General features: G+C 46.0%; 1 protein-coding gene across 2 annotated transcripts in view; it reads left to right on the forward strand.

Annotated features, from left to right (window-relative positions):
• The first annotated feature begins 922 nt into the window (after positions 1-922).
• LOC139530170 (DENN domain-containing protein 2A-like) overlaps positions 923-14676 on the forward strand; it is a 36033-nt gene continuing 22279 nt past the window's right edge. For both annotated transcript variants that reach the window (XM_071326336.1, XM_071326335.1), the window contains exon 1: positions 923-1306. The gene's annotated coding sequence lies outside the window, so the exon portion shown is untranslated. The remainder of the gene's footprint in view (positions 1307-14676) is intronic.

Below are 14676 nucleotides of genomic sequence, written 5' to 3' on the forward strand. Positions count from 1 at the left end.
GTTCACAGGCTATAGATCAGCACTGGTTCAAGACAGTTGGAGTCACAGATATTTATGAAGGGTAGCCTAGTAGGGTGAGGTAGTCTAGTTTAACTCATTAAACTCTCTGTGTGAACCCAGAGAGACTATAACCACACAAGTATTTATGTTTTACTGATACAATAACAATACACTCCTTTGCCTTTGTTAGCCTAGTTGTCATCAAGATGTCAGACTCATGTGTAACTTGTATTTGTATTTGTACAAATGCTAATATCAGTCCCATGACTTGAATGGGTTTTGTGCCACAAATGCTAAAAAGTTAGCATGTGGAAACAGTGCCAGGGAAACTAAACCAAAGTATGGATTGCTGGCATGCCTTTTCCATAGACTGCTTACAGGGTAAGGAAAGCAATATGTAATTTGGGTGAACTATCCCTTGAAGTCACCTGTAATTAGTGAATAATTAGAAATCAACCAACACATTGTCATGCCATGTAAGGGCAGAGGTACAAGGGGCCATCTGTAGCTACCAAAACACATTGCTGCTGTGGTTCTATTGGGTGGTTTGTGGACTGGTCAGTAAATAAAAGCTACTTTCAGAGATAATGTCAGTGGAGGGCAGGAAAGCAAAGCCCCCACTATCCTCTCAGAGAGAGGAAGAGAGGCCCTTCAGAACTTTTAATTGGCTCCCGGAGGAGGCCCTTATTTAAGTATTCAGTTATGCTCAGTTTTGCCCCTTCCTGCTCCATTCCGCTTCTGAGCAGGACACTCCGTTTCCACAGCAACTGGGGCGCCAATCGCCCAGCCAGCTGCAGATTAGTACAGCTGTGTGGGCTTGGGGGTGGGGGCTGAGCTGATGATGGAAAAGGAGGGCGGTACTAGAATAAGGGAGAAAGGCAGAAAAGGGAGGGGGATCATGAGAGAAGGAGGGGTGGGAAAAGTTTGAGAAAGGGAGAGCGGCAAATTCATTGAAAGAGAATATAGACAGAAAGTATGTGTGTGAGTGAGAGAAGGCAAAAGGACAGAATAACTGAAAAAATTTCAACCTGAAGGCTGAAAGGGGAGGGACTGCCTTGATTTGTCCTTTTTCAAACAAGTTTGTGGAGAATCTTGGAGAAGCTCTTTTTCTGCTTGAGAAGAAGGGGCAGGGTCTATGCTAAGTGAGAGTGCAGCTCAGAGGCAGGGGTGTAAAGCAGAGGAGAAAGGAGAAAAAGGCAATTTTGCTTTGAAGGAAGCCTTACCAGTGGATGCTGTCAGTGTCCGATTTCACAAAATGACAAACCACTGCAAGAGCACTTCTACAGGGCTCATCCAGCTGAGAAAGGTATGGCACAAGATTAACTTGTGTTTAATGTCTATGCTTTTTGGTTTCAGAGATTTGTTTTGTACTTTCTGTGAATCTCAGTTTGAACCTTTTTTTTTATTTTTTTTACTATGGGACTGAACCAGTAACATATTTAAGTGTGTTAATGTGGGTATTGTGTGTTTTACTGACTAAGTACAAAATGTACATTAAATACTATAGGTAATTTATAGTGTCGGTTTTGTTAGCTTGTGTGCGTTTGATTGAGCGCACATGCATTTTGTGTATGTGTTTGGATGCGGTACTGTGTGTGTGTGTGTGTGTGTGTGTGTGTGTGTGTGTGTGTGTGTGTGTGTGTGTGTGTGTGTGTGTGTGTGTGTGTGTGTGTGTGTGTGTGTGTGTGTGTGTGTGTGTGTGTGTGTGTGTGTGTGCACATGTGCTATCAAAATACAAACATATGCAAAAGCATATCTGAAGATGCTTCAGATCTCTGTTTTATTTGAGCAATATTCAATTACGGTCTGCTCTGGCTCTGGCTAAAGTGTGTTTTGAATGTTGTTCAAGTAGGCTGTCAATTAATCATACTGCTGCATTCCGTTATACAGAACCATGTTAGAATACCTAGGAAGACAGGCGTGTGTGTGTGTGTGTGTGTGTGTGTGTGTGTGTGTGTGTGTGTGTGTGTGTGTGTGTGTACATGTGCTATCAAAATACAAACATATGCAAAAGCATATCTGAAGATGCTTCAGATCTCTGTTTTATTTGAGCAATATTCAATTACGGTCTGCTCTGGCTCTGGCTAAAGTGTGTTTTGAATGTTGTTCAAGTAGGCTGTCAATTAATCATACTGCTGCATTCCGTTATACAGAACCATGTTAGAATACCTAGGAAGACAGGCGTGTGTGTGTGTGTGTGTCAGCCTACTAAAAACCGTGCAGTAAGAATAGTTCTAATAGGTGTCAGCTCTCATCTACCTATATATGAAATGAGCAAAGGGCAGGAGAGATGTTTTGGTTAGATGAGGGTAATGGAGAGAAATATGTCCATTCCAGTCCAGCTTCTAGAGAAGAGCGGCTGAGTAGAGGGGGAGAGAGGCGCAGAGTGGATAAGTAGATAAGTGAGGTGAGACATTCTTCAGCTCTAGGAACAATGGCAGCTCTTCATCCAGCCAGTGTAGTCTCTGTATTGTTGGGAGTCGGAGGCAGAAAGAAACATCCCCAAGGGACAGGCTGTGCATCTCACTCACTCTCTGGGGAAGGTAGCTCTTTGTTGGCTTTTCATTAGAGCTGTCATTAGAGGTAATCTACACTCTTAGAAAAAAAGGTTCTTCGGCTGTCCCCATAGGAGAACCCTTTCTGGTTCCAGGTATAACCCTTTCGTTTCCATGTAGAGCCCTCTGTGGAAATGGTTCTACATTGAATCCAAGAGTTCTACCTGGAACCAAAAAGGGTTCTCCTATGGGGACAGCTGAAGAACCCTTTTTTAGGTTTTAGATGTAGTGGTTGTGTGTAGTGGTTAAGTAGGAGTTTATTGTGATATACATTTGATGGTGGAAATTGTAAGGTGATTGGAGGAGTCGAGTGCCCACAAATCAAGTTAATAATATTGATACTGTTGCATATTAATCACTGTCAAAACCAACATTTTGGATCGGGCCTTCCTCAAGGAAAGCTGAACTCAATGAAAACCTCATGTCAGTTGGTGTGAATTGGGGTTAAGGGAGGGGGCATTTGGGTGGAGTTGGGGTGACCGTAAGAGACAGAGGAAGCTCTGTGTGATGCCATGCCATACAGTTTACCAGGAACCTCTCCCGAGTTCTTACAGGACTATCAGTCATCCGCTTTAATTCAATGAGGTTCTGACCTCCTGATCCCGACGTTCTTCTGTTGTGTAATGTTCTATTAGCTTTCTACCTAACTTAAAAATACTAAACCGAGGAACGTTCAAAACTGACGTTCCGTCAGACACGACTCTTGCTGTTCCTTAGTGAAGGTATCGAAGTCTTGATTGGCGCTTTAGTTCATTCGACTAGAAGTGCTATCACATGCAACATTCTTCCATTTTTTTACCACGGCGCTCTGTTGTGCTGTATTGAGTGTCTTGTAGTTCTGTGGTGAGAAGGACTGTGGATTAGTAGTGAGAGAAGGTCTGTTTTGGTTTGTGACGTGGTACTAAAGCCTATAATCCTGCAGTAAGTCCGCATGACTGGTGGAGAGCCAGAACCCCTTGTTTTCTGTTATCAGCTGTCAACTGTCATTTGTCACAATTAAATCTCAGCTGGTTTGGAAACATCATGCATTGGATAAATGGATCTCAGGGAATCAGATGTGTTGACTCAAAACAGTGCTGGGCCAACTGGAGCAGTCATAAATTGCGTGCTGGGACTTAGTTAATGACAGATCAAGCTGTCTATTCACACGCTGAGATGCATTTGTAGTGTGAGTGCGTGACATCTGTCCCCTCTCACCAGAGGACCATTATCCTGAACATAGAACAGTGACAGCAGGTCTTTGAGGAGGACAGCCATTTCTTTCTCTGCCCTCTTACAGGAACCAGCTTTCTACAGGCACTCTACCAGGCACCCCCTGTGGCCAAGGACCCAACTGGGGCCTTCAGACTGCTGCCATTGACGAGCTGCTGTGGTTACCACGGGGATGCAGCCAGAATGTGTCCTGCATTGCTAGTAGGGGTTTCAAAGGGTCGGAACCTTTCGGAAAAACTTCCAGAAATTTTCCATGGGAAGTTAAGCTCTGGATTTGGGGAATTTTGCTTAAATTCATAAAAGATTATAACAGTGAACCTTTTTTTGGGGGGGTGGATACACAAGGCAATTCTAGGTCTTGTGGCATGTTTTGGTTAAACTATCCCTAATTCAATGGAATTGCAACCCTCTGTATGCACAGTGTATTCCTCCATCACATGTGCAGTGCACTCTTCCATCACATGTACAGCTGATTCTCAAGATCTTGCACACTAATGAGATGCTATTGAGCCCACACTACTACACTGTCTGAGCCAAGGACTACATGCTTTCTGGTAAATTTTGATTACAATACTGGGTGGGGTGAATATATATTATGACATGCATGATTTTTGTTATTAAATAGTAGCTTACAGCAGTGTGTTTAAATCATTTCTAACTTCTTAACAATTTCTGCTAGTTAGTTTTTGCTACCATGTGGGTTTTAGCTTACTTGAGCCTGCTAACTGAGGAGTGTTAATTCACCTGTTTCTATACATGCTTCAATTTATAACATGTATCTTACAAAGGAGTTGTTTTAATCTAACTGCTTACCTATTTCTGTACATGGAATTGTATATATATATATTTTTTTACTCATTCTTTCTCATCTTTACAGGAAAATGCCACGGGCACTTTCTGATGTGTGGAGACATTGCACTGCAGCTAATATAGAAGGAAAAGCTGTGTACATTTGCAAACACTATGCCAAATCATATGTGAAGAATGCAACAAAGATGCAGAATCATCTGGCCAAGTGCATAACGTTCCCTCAGTGCTCACAACAAGCAACCTCTGACAAAAGTCCCTCTACTTCTATTCGAGGTGAAAATGATGAATCGGACACCTTATCGATAGCAACAGCTCATGGTCCTCCTGGAATAAGAAGTTTTTTTGACTCAATGGAGGAACGTAGTCAGAGAAATGCTGATGAATGTCTTGCTCTAGCTGTGTGTGCAACTGGTTCACCTCTGATGCTCACAGGCAATGTGTATTGGAAGAGATTTCTGAATGATCTTCGCCAAGTGAAGGTCAAGCAAATCATAGAGAAAGCCGACTATATTGCCATCATCTCTGATGGGTGGTCAAATGTTCGTGGGCAAGGAATAATTAACTACATCTCCACCCCTCAACCAGTGTTCTACAAGCACAGACACAAGGGACGACAGACACACCGGTCTCTACATTGCAGATGAGCTGAAGGCAGTCATCAATGACCTTAGACCACAGAAGGTATTTGCACTGGTGACAGACAATGCTGCGAACATGAAGGCTGCTTGGTCTAAAGTGGAGTCCTACCCTCACATCACACCTATTGGCTGTGCTGCTTATGCATTGAATCTGCTCCTCAAGGACATCATGGAACTGAAAACAATGGATACACTCTACAAGAGAGCCAAGGAAATGGTTAGGTATGTGAAGGGTCATCAAGTTACAGCAGCAATCTACCTCACCAAGCAAAGTGAGAAGAATAAGAGCACCACATTGAAACTGCCTAGCAACACCTGTTGGGTGTTGTCATCATGTTTGACAGTCTCCTGGAGGGGAAGGAGTCTCTCCAAGAAATGGCCATATCACAGTCTGCTGATATGGACAGCCCCATCAAGAGGATCCTCCTGGATGATGCATTTTGGGAGAGAGTGGTAAGCAGCCTGACACTCCTGATACCTATAGCAGTAGCCATTGCATAGATTGAGGGAGACAATGCCATCCTGTCTGATGTTCAGACTCTACTTGCAGACAAAAGAGAAGAAACCCGTACTGCCCTGCCCACTTCCCTATTGCTCCAAGCAGAGGAAACTGCAGTTCTGAAATGCATCAAAAAGCGTGAATACTTCTGCCTGAAGCCCATACACGCCGCAACGTACATGTTGGACCCCAAGTACGCTGGCAAGAGCATCCTGTCTGGTGCAGAGCTCAACAAGGCCTATGGTGTCATCACTACCGTGTCTCGCCACCTTGGCCTGGATGAGGGGAAGGTTCTTGGCAGTCTGGCGAAGTACACTTCCAAGCAAGGGCTTTGGGATGGAGATGCAATATGGCAGTCGTGCCAACATATCTCATCAGCCACCTGGTGGAAGGGACTTTGTGGATCTGAGGCTCTTTCACCTCCTGCCTCCATCATCCTCCAAATCCCAACAACATCAGCCGCCTCAGAGCGCAACTTGTCCTTGTTTGGGAACACGCACACAACAGGCTGACCAATACATGAGTTGAAAAATTGGTGGCCATCCGGGCAAATTTTAGACTTTGAGCCTGACAACGAGCCATCCTCAACAAGGTTAGACAGTGAAGATGAGGCCTCAGAGTCTGATGTTCAAGAGGTGGACATTGAGGAGGTCCAGGGAGAAGACATGGAAGCCTAAGAGGAAGACAACCAAAGCTTTAGTTTCTAGACTATCATTTTACAGATGTATGTTGAAAACATTTTTGGGAGATATGATGGATCATTGAGGATCATTCAATAGTCCCTTTTGTTGTTCAGTGAAATCATCCCATGTGAAGAGTCAACTCATTAAAGTTAAATTCGTAACTAAATAGTTTTTATTTCTATTGAAAGGATTTAATCATTTGCAATTGTCTACTTATGGTAAGGTAAAATGTTTGTTTCTGTCTCCATATGATAATGTAAATATATCCAATACAAAAAACATCTGCATGTAAATGGTATTAATTTGCATACATTTCAGTTAATTACCATATATTCCCACGGAAAGTTTCCACCTCTGAATATTCCCCGAAATGTGCAAATCTAGTTGCTAGTGAAGGAATTGCTGATGTCTGGGATTTCTTGGGGCTCTGTTGTATTGTCTGAGAGGTAGGGAGAGGGCTAACACCTTAGTCATTATCAAAGCCTCCCATCCCCCACTGTTTCTGCTGTAGCCCGTACCCCACACACACATACACCATCCAAAATCTGTGCTTGCAAGCTGTTGCTCATATTAAACTGTCCGGCCAGTGTAGCCGGTTAAGTTCCTCAGTGCCTCATTTGCTCTATTAAAACATGCATCTAGTGGAACACTGACTGTGCTGTGGGGAAACTGTTGGTGCTGTGATCTCCATTAGATCCTTTAACAAGACAGGACAGCAATATCCCTTCCCTTCTGTTTTGTTTACATAGAGCAACTTCAGTATAGGGAGGTGTGGTGTACCAGGGGAAATGACGCCTGTACGGCGCCCTGTTAGGTGTGGGGTAGAAGAGCTAACCAGTCATGATGTGACCCATCCATGTTGTCGGCCCTCCCTGGGCAACTCCACAGCCTGCGTCTCCACTGGCAGTCTCTCACACTCACTCACAGGACTTCAGTCCCTTCCACCATCACCGTAGAGGGAGAGTTAGAGTATTGGGCATGTTCTCGTTTGGAAGCGGAGCTGGCTACTTTATCCAGAGGGTCGCTCTCGTGTGGCTACACCGTCGACACCACTCATTGACTTTGGCTGCTGTGGCTCTGCTCTGAGCTTACAGTGAAGGTGGAAAATATTCCAGCACATATTTGCCTTGTTGCATGTATAATATGGCCACGGGGTCTGACAACGGGAACCCACAAAGACTACCCAATAACCCCCAAAACGTGTAGCCTACCCTAGGCTCTCCTCAGATGTTGCAATTAGTGGAATATACCATCTTGTTTGGTGTTTTTTTGGGGGGGGGGCATTTTAATAGCACCATTCTCAAACATTCATGTCTTAGATTGAATCCTCCTAGTCCAATTAAAGTGAAGTTGCTATTTTGAAACTAAACCTTAGAAAAGAGAAACAGAGAAAAATAATGCTTCTGACAATTAGATTCACTTCTGAGAATTCAAGGAATGCCTGGAGATTCACCCAGGTGTAACAACTAAATGAGCATGACTCTAGAGAGGCCCTGGCATCTTTGATCATGCAGAAACACTTATCACTTGCAGCGTCTGTCTCCAACAAGATCACACTGACTGCTGCATAACTCTGTTAGGTTTTCTCTTGAGTTCTCGCTTGTCTTACAAAACCTAAAATGAAACTGTATCTTGAGTTCTCTCTTGGTTTAGGCTCAGTTGCTGGTCTTTGGGTGTGTGGGGGTCAAAAGTGTCTGTTCCGCTGTGCTGTGGAGTTTTGTCTCTGGGAGACCATTTTCCCAAGCTCTCGCCTCGCACCATTCCTTTGGGAGCAGCAAGGGAATTATACAAATCTGTTCTTGCACAGGCGTGCGGGGATGGGATCGGGAGCTCTCTGCAGGGAATTCTCAGGCGGAACCCCAGAAATGTGGGTGAAAACAGGAAGAGAAGGAGAATTTGGCAGCGAGCTCATTTGGGAGAGACTGGCTAGGAGGACAAATCTGATCCGGGACCAGAGAATAAGTGAACATGTGCATTGCAAAGGGTCCATATACACTGAGGCCTATTCAAGACTAGCCATGTCAGTTGCAGTGAGAGGAACCGACAAGAAGGGGCTTGTCAGTAGTGTTCAAGTCGTAAATTAACGCTAAACTTATTTCATGAGACAGTTCCTTGTGAATAAAACTAGTTTTTCCATCAGCTGTTTGATCTTGGGTTATTGAATAGCACATTTCCTTTGTGGAGCCGACAGGTTTTGGTGTTCCAATAACAGATACAAGCATTAACTGAAGTACAAGACATGTTCTCACCCCTTATCATTGTGGTTGAGGACAAGGTTAAACCTCATCTAGCTTCATCGGCTGTGGTGTGTGTGTGTTGCATATTCTCTGTTGCTACATAGCGTATTCCTCACCCTTTGAAACCCTTAGCCAAGGCTTCAGCTACACACAGGAGACTCATAGCAGGGGCACTTTCATCATTTCCAGAGCTGCTTTTATTTAGCAAGTCTAATAGTTAATGGCCTGACTTAATCTGTCACTGGTTGATTTATTGCAGCTGTAAGCACGTTGCATTTTCGCTTACTGTATGGCTCGATGGATGTTGTGCAAGACTTTCTGATTGTTGTGCTAGAGAAGACCACTCTGAAGAGGTCTGATGACGTGAACACGAGCAGGCTTGGATCAGCTATGAAGATTGGAGTTTATGGTATTCAGCAGGCTTGGATGAACTAATGCAGATTCAGACAAGTTTAAGCTTTATTCAGAAAGCTCTGCAGGTTTGGATCAGCTAATATATGCCAAAGTTGTAACTATTTACATTTGAGTCATTTCACATATGCAATTATCCAGAGCGATTAGGGTTAAGTGCCTTGCTCAAGGGCACATTTTTCACCTAGTCTGCTCAGGGATTTGAACCAGCAACCTTTCAGTTACTAGCTCCACACTCTTAATCGCTAGGCTACCTGCCGCCTTAAAGAAGACTTGGATCCTAGCTGTTCTCAGTAGAACAGGCTTGGATCACTTAATATAGTGGTAGCTAGCTAGCTGTTCTCAGTAGAGCAGGCTTGGCTCATTTAATATAGTGCTAGGTAGCTAGCTGTTCTCAGTGGAGCAGACTTGGATCATTTAATATAGTGGTAGGTAGCTAGCTGTTCTCAGTAGAGCAGGCTTGGCTCATTTAATATAGTGCTAGGTAGCTAGCTGTTCTCAGTGGAGCAGGCTTGGCTCATTTAATATAGTGGTAGGTAGCTAGCTAGCTGTTCTCAGTGGAGCAGGCTTGGCTCATTTAATATAGTGGTAGCTAGCTAGCTGTTCTCAGTAGAGCAGGCTTCGAGATTAGCTGGCATAGGCCATGGTCAGTGGAGCCAGCGGGGTAATTGGTAGCAGATTGGGTTGAGGGGCAGCACACGTAGGAGTCTCTTCCTGGGAGGAGGAGGGGAAGAGAGGTCTGTAGAGGGGATGAAGGGAGTATGGAGGAGTAGTGAACTGTTGAAATCTGATCCTTCTTTCCAGATGGGTTGAATGGTGATCGTTTACTCCTCTGCCTCCCTCACTGCTCATTGATTCATCTTCTCCTTCTCTTCACTTATATTATTTTGCTCTTCTCTGTTCTGCTGTCTTCTCCCTTGTTCTATTCTCACCTCTTCTCGTCTGCTCTCAAGGTTACTCTTTCCATAGTTGAGTTGAGCCCAGTCCAACAACTGTCAACCTCTTTAAAAGTAACCACACCAGTTTCTTAGTGAGAATTTTTGTTCTGCTTTCCAGACTGCGGTGTCAGTAGCTTTACCCTAAACCCCTGGTTCTGGAGCCTGGTCGTATCACTGCTAGTCCTTAAGCACATCGTTAACATGCTAGCCACACCATTTGCAACATCAGTGGAATGGGTTTCACTGGGAAGAGAAGGAAAGCCCTTACTATTAAAGGCTTGCTGAGGTTACCGATCGGCGTGCTGTGGGGTTTTCACCCCATTTACAACCTCCGCTCTGACAGGTGGATTGGAGTAAGGTTGTTTTCATAAAGACCGGTGTTTCTTGCTTCCGCCCTAGAGTAGAACAGTGGACTTACTGTGGTGAAAGGCAGAGCAGAGGAACTGTCAAAAGAGTTCTTTAGGTTTTTACAGTTTATCTGCCTACACCACAGTGAGGTGGGATGGAGGGCACAGGAAGTAGTACCCTTAACCCACATCCTGCCATTCACACTTTCTCTGTCTGTATGACTGTCATAAAAAAAACACAAGGGCAAACAAGACAAACGTTTGTCGTAGTGTTTGCCCAGAACAGTAAGCGGTTTCTGAGTAGCCGTGGTAACCCTGTGGTCATGCACCATAATTATTGTATATCCTGGGAGGTTTGCAATTGGGACCCATTGTGGTCATATTTAATTCATTCCTACAGTCCTTTGTGGGGTAGACGGTACAAACCCTTGTCTTGGAAGCAACTACTTACAGTTGTATACAAACCATACAATAACAAGAAATGCTATACTTGGGTGTGAAAAATGCATGACAATACATGTCAAGGTTATTTTTAGATTGGATTGATACAATTAATTGTTTGTGGTATCCCCTTGAGTTCCTGTCTCATTCTGTGGCTAACCCCGTTTTGTTTCTGTCTGCTGTCCATCCTTTCCCAACGGCTAACAATGGAGGAAGAGGGGCAGGGCGACGCGGCTGAGCAGAGGCACGCCATGCTAGGGGGAGTCCCGCTGGGCCTGGACGGGACGTGGGCAGCAGGGCGGCCCCTGTGTGTCTACTCGCTCTGGGTTCCCATGGGTCGCCTGATAGGGATGTTTACTACATCCAGTGAAGAAATGCAGAGACGTTTGGAGCTAATGGATGATTGCAAGGGAGAGAGTGAGCAACAGAGAAAGTGAGCACGGGAGAGAGATGGTGAGCGAGAGGGAAACGGGTGATAAAATAAGAGAGAGGGGGAAGGACCGGGAGCGAAGTCCATAGGCCTGTTGCACACGCAGTTGACCTGCTTGGCTGCTAGCCAGATCCCTGCTATGGAATCAGCATGGGAAAGAGGCTGGGACCCAGGACAGGCAGTGGAGGAGGGAAGAGACAGAGGAAAGAGAGGGAGAGAAAGAGAGAGAGACTTACTGCTGAGCCTAGATAATATTCCATTGTTCATTTGCCAAACCCTCCTTCCCTCCATACAGCCTTCACGTCTCCCCCACCCCGCCCCCCTCTTCTTTCTCATGAATCTTTGTCCGACTGAAGCAGGTCAAGTCAGCATGTGAGCAGGTGAAATCCCTAGCACATCATTTGAACCGACACATTGTTTCATATCTGGCCTGGGTCCCTACAACATCCTGCAGCAGGGCTGACAACTAGCATTACCTCTGGCATACTCTGGAAATTCCTTCAGAGTAAAAATAAATTCCTCCATCTCTCTCTCTCTCCCTCCCTCCAGCTCTCATCATATTGCTCTCCAACAGCGAGGGAAAAGGGAGGGAGAGAGTCTGCAAAGTTCGTTGTTCCGCAGAGAGCTTTCTAAATGTGAAGTGGCGCATTCAATTGAGTGCAGACGAGGTTTTAGCAATTGTTAAAGCAAACCACACCGTGTGGGGATAGACACGGCTCTATATTAGCCATACAGGGAGAGCGAGAAATTTAATCGGAGCGTCCTGAACTTAAGTTCTCTGCCGCAGTTTTGAGCAGCTCTCTCCATCTGCTGCTTTGCTACCTTTCTGAAGGACTGTAGTCCTTTCTCCTTGGGCATGAAGTAGTAATTCGAGTTTAACCACTTTGGTTAATTATCATCCTGGACAATCACTCTTTGGCGTAGCGTCCCTTCTAGCTAGCAGTGATATCTGGGGCCGCCGTGGGCGACTTGTCCTTTTTAGGTATGTGGAAATGACTGAGCGCTCCCCCATTCCGGAGGCTCCCTGAGAAGACGGGTGATGTCATGTCTTCCTGAGAAGCAGCTGTGAGGAGCGGCTTGTAGGTCTCCACAGCTCAGAGAGACCTGCAACACTATTCACAACAGCAAGACTCATCACTGACAGTACTACTGACAACACTACTGACATTCAAGACTTCACATTGACAACAGAACTGACACTGATAATACCAGGTCTAAAGCAGAGGAGGCTGGTGGGAGGAGCTATAGGATGGGCTCATTGTAATGGCTGGAATGGAATTCATTGAACGGAGGCCAACATGGGGGTTCCATATGTTTGAGTTTGATACCGTTCCATTAATTACATTCCAGTCTTTACAATGAGCCTGTCCTCCTATAGCTCCTCCCACCAGCCTCCTCTGGTCTAAACTCTGACCACACCATGGACCTCAACACTGACAACACCGACGACTACACCGACGACCACACAGGACCTCAGCACTGACAACACCAACGACCACGCAGGACCTCAGCACTGACAACACCAACGACTACACCGACGACCACACAGGACCTCAGCACTGACAACACCAACGACCACGCAGGACCTCAGCACTGACAACACCAACGACCACGCAGGACCTCAGCACTGACAACACCAACGACCACGCAGGACCTCAGCACTGACAACACCAACGACCACGCAGGACCTCAGCACTGACAACACCAACGACCACGCAGGACCTCAGCACTGACAACACCAACGACCACACAGGACCTCAGCACTGACAACACCAACGACCACGCAGGACCTCAGCACTGACAACACCAACGACCACGCAGGACCTTAGCACTGACAACACCAACGACCACGCAGGACCTCAGCACAGGACCTCAACACTGGACCTCAGCACTGACAACACCAACGACCACGCAGGACCTCAGCACTGACAACACCAACGACCACGCAGGACCTCAGCACTGACAACACCAACGACCACGCAGGACCTCAGCACTGACAACACCAACGACCACACAGGACCTCAGCACTGACAACACCAACGACCACGCAGGACCTCAGCACTGACAACACCAACGACCACGCAGGACCTTAGCACTGACAACACCAACGACCACGCAGGACCTCAGCACAGGACCTCAACACTGGACCTCAGCACTGACAACACCAACGACCACGCAGGACCTCAGCACTGACAACACCAACGACCACGCAGGACCATAGCACTGACAACACCAACGACCACGCAGGACCTCAGCACTGACAACACCAACGACCACGCAGGACCTCAGCACTGACAACACCAACGACCACGCAGGACCTCAGCACTGACAACACCAACGACCACGCAGGACCTCAGCACTGACAACACCAACGACCACGCAGGACCTCAGCACAGGACCTCAGCACTGGACCTCAGCACCATCACATCAAGTCATAAATGCTGATTCCGCACCAATAAACACACCACTTATACTGGTACTGACAAAATGAATTACAAATCCATGTCTAATTCGCCATGAGGTGCTGTGAGGCTAGGAATGCAGACTCTTATTTAGTCCCAGATGCCACGAAAAGCTGGAATCTGAAGTCGACAGTGGATTGTTTGTAGCTGCCCTATTGTTGTGGAATGTCATGGTGCCTCCTCTGGGCTTGCTAGTCTGTATCCTTGACCCGGCTGTAGCTATGTCGTGAATCCTGCTTTGTTAGTGTGTATGTAAAGCAAACCAGGGTCCTTGGGGCTCTGTCAAAGGCTTCCAGGGCCGTCAGTGTGGGCCTGCTATTGTCCACAGAGCCCAGCCCCAGCCCGGTATCAGGCTCAGTGGCGTGTTTGTGTGGGTTACAGCAGTTTGTCTACAGATCTTTGTGGAACAGGGATTTATAGCATCAACGCAGATGGTCATAGTTCCCCAGCTCCTCCATTAACACATCTTGTGCTCCTCTGCTGTTCCCTGTCTTTTTGACATGCATGCACCAGGGAATATATCACACACTCTTACAATGCTCAAACACATTTATTCCTTCCACGCACACTTGAATACATCTTGCACAAACATGCTAAAAACATGATAACTGGGACCCTACTTCCCTATATTTAAATTTGCATACCATCTTCCCTGTCTTACCATGACACTGTCCCCTTTGCAGTTTCCTACTTGGCTCACCCCTGTGTTTATGTAACTATCTGTGTCCAGACACCCAGTGACCAGCCATCTGCTGATAGGAATCTCCTGCTGTCCTGTTAGGTTTGTTATGCAACTGATGGGCCCTGATGCCCTGCTGCTGACCCTCTGGCTAAAGCTCTCACACACACACACACACACACACACACACACACACACACACACACACACACACACACACACACACACACACACACACACACACACACACACACACACACACACACACACACACATTATGCTTTGGTCTTCTTGATGACAAGGTCTGGGCATTATCAGTCAGTCCTATCTATCC

This window comes from Salvelinus alpinus, chromosome 9, assembly GCF_045679555.1.
Source record: "Salvelinus alpinus chromosome 9, SLU_Salpinus.1, whole genome shotgun sequence".
Lineage (NCBI taxonomy): Eukaryota > Metazoa > Chordata > Actinopteri > Salmoniformes > Salmonidae > Salvelinus > Salvelinus alpinus.